A 7,474-nucleotide genomic window follows, 5' to 3' on the forward strand; every position below is an offset into this window, starting at 1 on the left:
TGCAGGGAAAGTAGATCTTATGCATGTGAAGACTGATGAACAAGTTGCAAATATCTTTACCAAGTCTTTGGGTAAAGATAAGTTCAGTGTTTTCAGACAGCTACTTGATGTGCAAAGGCTGTCTTGAGCTTGAGGGGGAGTGTTAAGACTTTAAGCTATTTTATCTTTTGTATGTCTGTAATTGACACTCTGCCACCTCTATCATATGTCCAGCTGTATTAGCAAGTGTGGGATATTAAATGAGTCAGTGACTTGAGGCTATGTGTGAATGGTCTATAAGTGTGTTGTATTCACTTCAGTTATGTGTTATGGAATAATGAAGGAAATGAGATGAGAACACACTACTCCTCTTTATTGCTCCAACCCTTCTCTCTATCCTTCAACACTACTCAATAGGTATGTGACCTTCTTGATAGTTATTATAGGATTGCACGACCATGATTGTACTGGTTATTTTTCATGTAATCTTCTAGAATGTCCTTGCCTTATTTTTTCATGACTTCTACCAACAACAAGTTGAGCGAGATGTTAAATCCATAGTGCAGCAACTCAATTGGGTATGTTTCAATGCCAATCATTCTTATGACCAAAAGTGATTGGGCCATGCTTGTTTGTAGTGGATTGTCAACCAAGTCTTCGTACTTAAGTTTGAGTCTATCCATATGTCTTTAAGGAGTCCTTCATGTTAAGTGCATATGAGTTAGCATTATTCTCAATCTAGCACTAGGTGTTCCTGTGATTTTGAATGTATAGCTAGAACATCTGCATGCATAGGTCAATGCGGTTAGGTGAGGTAATATAATTATTATTTTATACATACTAGGTATTGTTTGGATTGTGCATACCTCATCCAAAGTCATCCTTGCCTTGACAGGTGATGTGTATCTGTAAAGGAGAAAATGAGGAAAGCACATTAGTATATTAATACATCTAGTAGTAAGAGAGGACAATTAGGAAAACACATGAGTATATTAACAAACAACTAATTATGGGGTAAGGCGCCACTCTCTCATCCATATAAATCATTTCGTTCGTTAAAAAGATATACAGTTTTGTTTTTTTAAAGTACGTTTGAAATATCATTCTGCTTTCATTTTTTCCATACGTTCAAAACATCGTTTTCTTTTCCTTTCATTTCACTACTAATTAACTATTAACTACTATTAATACTACATAAGTCTAACTAATGAAGTAATAATAGTATAACTACTAATACTACTAATAAGTGTAACATCCAACTGCTAATATACTACAACTAATAATTAACTATTAACCACTACTAATACTACATAAGTCTAACTAATTAACTAATAATACTACAACTACTAATAGTATTAATAAGTCTAACTAATTAATTACTAACACTACAAATAATAATCAACTAATAACTACTACAAATACTACATAAGTATAACTAATTAACTAATAATAGTACAATTCCTAATACTACTAATAAGTCTAACTAACTAATACTACTAATAAACTAATACTAATACTATTAAATAAGTCTAAATAATTAACTAATAATATTACAATTACTAATACTACTAATAAGTCTAACTAATACTACATAAGCAATGGAGCTCTCTCTCTCTCTCTCTCTCTCTCTCTCTCTCTCTCTCTCTCTCTCTCTCTCTCTCTCTCTCTCTCTCTCTCTCTCTCTCTCTCTCTCTCTCTCTCTCTCTCTCTCTCTCTCTCTCTCTCTCTCTCTCTCTCTCTCTCTCTCTCTCTCTCTCTCTCTCTCTCTCTCTCTCTCTCTCTCTCTCTCGCGAGACCATTACCATCATCATGTCCCTCCTATCAATCTCTCCTTCCTCCCTCAACCACACCCCTATGACCATCTACCTATTTATCTCCGTTTGCTCCTACATCTAGGATTCAGTTTTCCTTCTCCTCTCTCTCTCTCTCTCTCTCTCTCTCTCTCTCTCTCTCTCTCTCTCTCTCTCTCTCTCTCTCTCTCTCTCTCTCTCTCTCTCTCTCTCTCTCTCTCTCTCTCTCTCTCTCTCTGTGTGTAGCAGAGCTTTGTCATGTCAATAGCAACAAAGAGACTTCTGCATGGATTGTTGTGTGTCCATGACGTGATGCTCTATGCTTGTTTATATAGTAATGGGGGGGGTAAAGAGAGGGTGTGTGTTTTTTAGCATTTTTTATGACATCATCGATGACAAAGAGAGAACACCTTCTTTTAGCATTTTTGACGATGTCATTGATTATGTTAGGGAGGGGCTCCATTTTTGCAATGCAAAGATAAAAATTGACAAATATATGGGCAAGGATGCACTACGCACGTGCGGCATGTGGGCATCACTCCAAGGTGCACGACTAAGGTAGAGACCAAGGCATAGACCTTGACATCTTGGCCTTGGCATTGGCAACAGGCTACGAAGGCTTCGTTGGCGCCATTGGTTGCGCATGACAAGCTCCCACTAACTTGTAGGAAAATCTTCCCAGGAGTTCACCCATCCTAGCAGTGTCGTCACCCAAGTGCACTTAATTGCCAAGTGACTATCCAATAGGCCAGTTCTTTTTGTTGTTCTATACTACAAACATAGTCTTAATAAGCTAGTCTTGGAAGGGTCTCCCAAGTCTTCCTTCCATGAACTGGCATATAATACCTCATTAATAATAACAATTATCTTCATAATGAGAGTCAATTTCATAATTAAAGTTAGTTTTTAAAATTATGCAACATAAATCAATTTTCTTTGTAATGTATATGCACATTAAAATAAACTAAATAATGGGGATATTACAGTTTTTCTAAGGAATCAGTAGCCAAATTCCAATCAAGTGGTTACGTCGATGAAACGACAAGTACATGATCATGGCTATGAGTCAAGTGCCTTGAATGTCCTTGGCAAAGTTAAGGATATGATGAAGGACTATATTGACATGATCACTAAATAATATAGGCAAATAACTATTGATGTCAGTAAGGAAGTAAACAACTAGATCCAGTCAACCATCATCGAGTGCAAAGAAATAATGTCTAGCAAGATGAAGCGCCAAAACAAATATTGCAAAGAGGGAAGGCTATTGTAGAGGAGCTGCCTAGTAGTAATGGAGTTAGCCTTATTGAAGCTTTTCATATCAATGGCACTGAAGCTTATAATCTATGGGTCATTACAAGAGGTCAAAAGGGTAAATATGGTAACAAAGATAGAGTAAAACCTGTCGAGGGAAATCCTACACAAGAGATGATAAGGGGACACAAGTCCTTAGTCCTGATGTGGAAGGTGGACCTCTAAAAGTCGTTGATACCAAAGCTGACCCAAGAAGGATAAGAAATTACCAAAGAAGAAGGCAAAAGCCAAGAAAGAGGCAGCAAAGCCTGTTCAAAGACCAAAGGAGAGAATGGTCTAGCCAGAGAAGAGAGCTATTACTAACTATCATGAATTTGATTTACCAACTTCTCTTTGCAAGGTTAAGCTGTATGTGAATCTCTTGCAGTTGATTAAGCTCTCTCCAAGAGTGTGTAAAGAGTTTTAGAAGATTTGGCACACTAGGTATATTGTGGATCCCTTGGGTATAACGTGGGTAGGAGATGATTGGTTTGATCATGCTGAAAAGCATTGTCCAAGGGTAGCAACATATGTGGACACGATGTTAGTAGAACATGCTATTGTGGATACGGGATCCTCCATCAACATTATGAGTTCGGAATTGATAGAGGTTAGGGTTAGAAATCCAAAAATATGTCTCCAAGATTATCTAAATGGCTAATGACAGTTTACGACAACCTAAGGGTTGTATCACTAAAGTCAATGTGACTGTTGCTAATGTGGAATGCATTTTGGACTTTAGGGTTATTAGACTCATAGGTAGGGTAGCCTAGCTATCAAGTATTGCTAGGTAGGCCATGGATCTTACAGGCGAATTTTCAGGTTGATATACTCATTGGTCAGTTGATTTTTGGTAGAGGTGCCAGATGTGTAGTAGTAGATGCCTATACTAAATCTCCTCAAGGTGAGAGAGTTCCTTCATCTTTTTCATAGTTAGATACATTAGAGGATCCATCTACTAGTGAGACATCATCAAGTAACGAATCCAAAGAGGGGTCCACTACAGAAGAAGATATCTATCATGTAACTTTGAATAAACTGCTAGAGGCTCAGGACAAGATAAGGGGCGTGATTCACGGCCAATTAAATTAGTATCCATGCTTAGTTTGGAAGAAAGGGAGGACTATGTATCCTTGATTCAGAAATTTTGTGGTATTTTTGCTTGGAGTTATAACAAGCTGAGAGGTATGCCATTCCCCTAAAGGAAGGTAGCCTCCTAGTGCGACAAAAAGTGAGGCGCATGCCATTTGAACTAAGGGATGAGCTATTTGAGAAATTGACAATTAACAGATGGAGTGGTGTTCACCAGTTGTTATCAAGAGGAAGAATAATAATCAAATTTGGCTTTGCATAGATTTCAAAGAGCTTAATAAGCAGACACTTAAGGATTACTATCCATTACCATTCATTGATTAGATTTTAGATCAATTACCGAGTAGGAAAATCTATTTCTTTACGGATTGCTTTGCTGGATATAACCAAATGGCTATTGTAGAGGAAGATAAGCTAAAAGCAATGTTTATCATTGTCTTCGGTACCTTTGCATATAAAATTATAGCCTTTGGGTTATGCAATGCGCCTGTTGGTTCTTGGCAATGGACAACTCATAAGACTTTTGGTGACATCTCCCCAGAGGAGTTGAAAGTTTTGATCGAGAATTTGGGAGCAACCACCATAAGGGATAGATAGTTGATCATTTTAAGGAAATTGTTTGAGCGTTGTAGATAGTTTTGCATTGCTCTTAATCCAAGAAAGTGCATCTTTGGGGTGCCCTATGGGTTGTTTACTGGGCCATGTGGTTAGTTCAACTGGTGTTGCAATTGACCCTGAAAAGATAAAGGTTATAGTCACTATGAGCTCACCATGCACTCCAAAAGAGGTACACAAATTTCTATCATCACTGGAATATTATCAGAGATTTATCAATGCATTAGTAGAAAGAATATTGCCATTGACAAACATGTTATCTTTTAACTATTTGTTTAATTGAAGTGAAGCATGTTAGGTACCTTTTGAGGATGTGAAGCACGAACTAGCAAAAATGCCAATCCTAAAAGCACCCAAAAGAGGTGATGTATTCATATATTTTTAGAAACAACAATGCATAGCATTAATAGCAACTATTTAGCCCAAATTTAGGAAGAGAAATGGTATCATGAAATCGCCTTTGTGAGTCGTGAATTGGGAATATTTGAAACTAAATATACTTATATGGAGAAATTGTGCCTTGGAATGGTCTTCGTGACAAAGAAATTTAGGCACTATATTCTCTAAGAGAAGGTGGTGTTTTTTACGAAGGCAGAAGGACTTAGACTATTGATCAATAAGTTGTAGTTGCTTGACCGTTTAGCAAAGTGGTTAGTCACATTGCAAGAGTTTGATATTATGAGATTAGGATCAATCCACTGAAGCTGCAGGGCATCGTGGAATGTCTTGAGGATTCTGGGGAGTCAAAGGAAATTCTAGCTGAAGGAAGTGACATCAAAGGTTTATTCAAGATTGATATAGCTTCCATCCCTTCTTGGTATGCAACTATAACACATTATCTATTTAAAGAAAAGGTTAGGGCTGCTCTATTAAAGTCTAAAAAGAGAAATATTCAGCAACAAGCACTATGCTTTTTTATTATAGCGAGTGTCTTGTATTAGAAAGGTGTGAATGATTTATCATCGATGCCCAGTACCTGATGAGATACCATTTATTCTTGAGGAATGCCATGATTCAACATATGGGGGACATTGTTGAGATATCGAGCTCCACTCGTGATATGCCAGGGTAACCGTTGTGCATTTATGTCACCGACTTGTCAGTTGCAGATGCGGTTGGTACACCGCCCATGAATAATAACTAGATGACAGCTATCCTTATCTACTCTAGTTCGTGGCTCAGTTAGTATGCCACCTTAGTTAGTTGAATTTGGTTTGAGACCCATATATAGGGTTCTTCTATTTCTATGTACTTGAGATCTTTTGGCTTACACAACTAAGAAGAGGAAAACTGTTTTCAGCCCCCACCTATGTGTGTATTCCCCCATTGTGCAAGCAAGAAAGATACAAGTGAGACTCCTTCCTTCTCTCCCACAATCTTGACATGGTATCAGAGCCTTGTTCGTGGTAAGGAGCTCAAGAAAGCAAGACAATTTCATGGTGTTCTGGTAAGAGGACCAGTGTTGCTTTCATTATTCTGTTTTGGGAGCAAGTCTCTACAGGTAGCGCAGCCGGAAAGTGCAAGAGTGCATTGTCTCAGGTTGAGACGCCCTTCACGGTGAAGCAAGAGGACAGTATACACTACGGGATAGGGCTTTAGCCCTGGGTGACCCTGTTTTTTTTATTTGAGGCCATTTCGGGGCCTATTTTGGAGGCGGAAGTTTTCTGCACACACTAAGGAAAAGGCCCAGTTTTATGCTGTGCAACCACTGTTCTACAGGTCGGTGAAAAGTTACTGTAGAAATTGCATCGTATGCTTGTGCGCAGAGACATTGGGAGTTACAGATTCATCCTTGTTGCCTGTTGATGCAAAATCGTCACTAGGAAGTGACTGTGTGGTCAAATACCACTTTCGTCAGTTTTGCACATTTGTCCTTGTGAGGCTGAAGCTGTGTTCTTTGCAGTGAGAGAATTTTTTGCAGTGTTCTATAATGGCGTCTGATTCTCTTTCACAGATTGTCACTGAAAAGCTTGACAAGAACAACTTCCAAGCATGGAAGTTTAAAATGACGAATTTCCTTATGGGAAAAGGATATTGGGAATTTGTTGCAGGAAATGAAAAAGAACCAGTTCTTCCTGATGTCCCCAATCAACAGCAAATGCAGGCATTTAAAGCATGGCATGAGAGAGCCAGGAAAGTTATGTACTGGCTGTCTATCAGCATTTCAGACTCTATGATTGTGCATATTCAAGATGCAAGTAAGCCAAAGGAGGCATGGGATACTTTGTCAAAAATGTATAGCACAAATACGCAAGCCATGAAAATGCAACTCAAGCAAGAGTTGCATAATGTGCAAAGAGAAAATATGAGCATCAATGACTACCACATGAAGGTGAAGAAGATTGCAGATGCACTTGCTTCCATTGGGTCGCCAGTGGAAGATGATGATTTAGTTTCTGTGACCTTGAATGGTCTAGGAAAGGATTATGCACAGTTTCGAACATCCATTTCCATCCGTGAAAGATTTCTTGATTTTGAGGAGTTGATTGCTCTTCTAATTTTTGAGGAGCAGAGAAATGGTGGTGCATCTTCTTCAAGAGGAACTTCAAAAGAAATTGTCTTCTACTCAAATGCTGGAAGAGGTAGAGGCAGAGGTAGAGGAGGCCAATCTGGAGGCCGTGATAGAAATCAAAATATGCAGCAAACTCAAGAAAACCAGTCCTATGGACGAGGATGTGGTAACTCTAGAGGCAGGGGGAGCCAAA

The sequence above is a fragment of the Lygodium microphyllum genome, chromosome 4, assembly GCF_053477565.2.
Source record: "Lygodium microphyllum isolate KBCC chromosome 4, Lygodium_microphyllum_v1.1.10, whole genome shotgun sequence".
Lineage (NCBI taxonomy): Eukaryota > Viridiplantae > Streptophyta > Polypodiopsida > Schizaeales > Lygodiaceae > Lygodium > Lygodium microphyllum.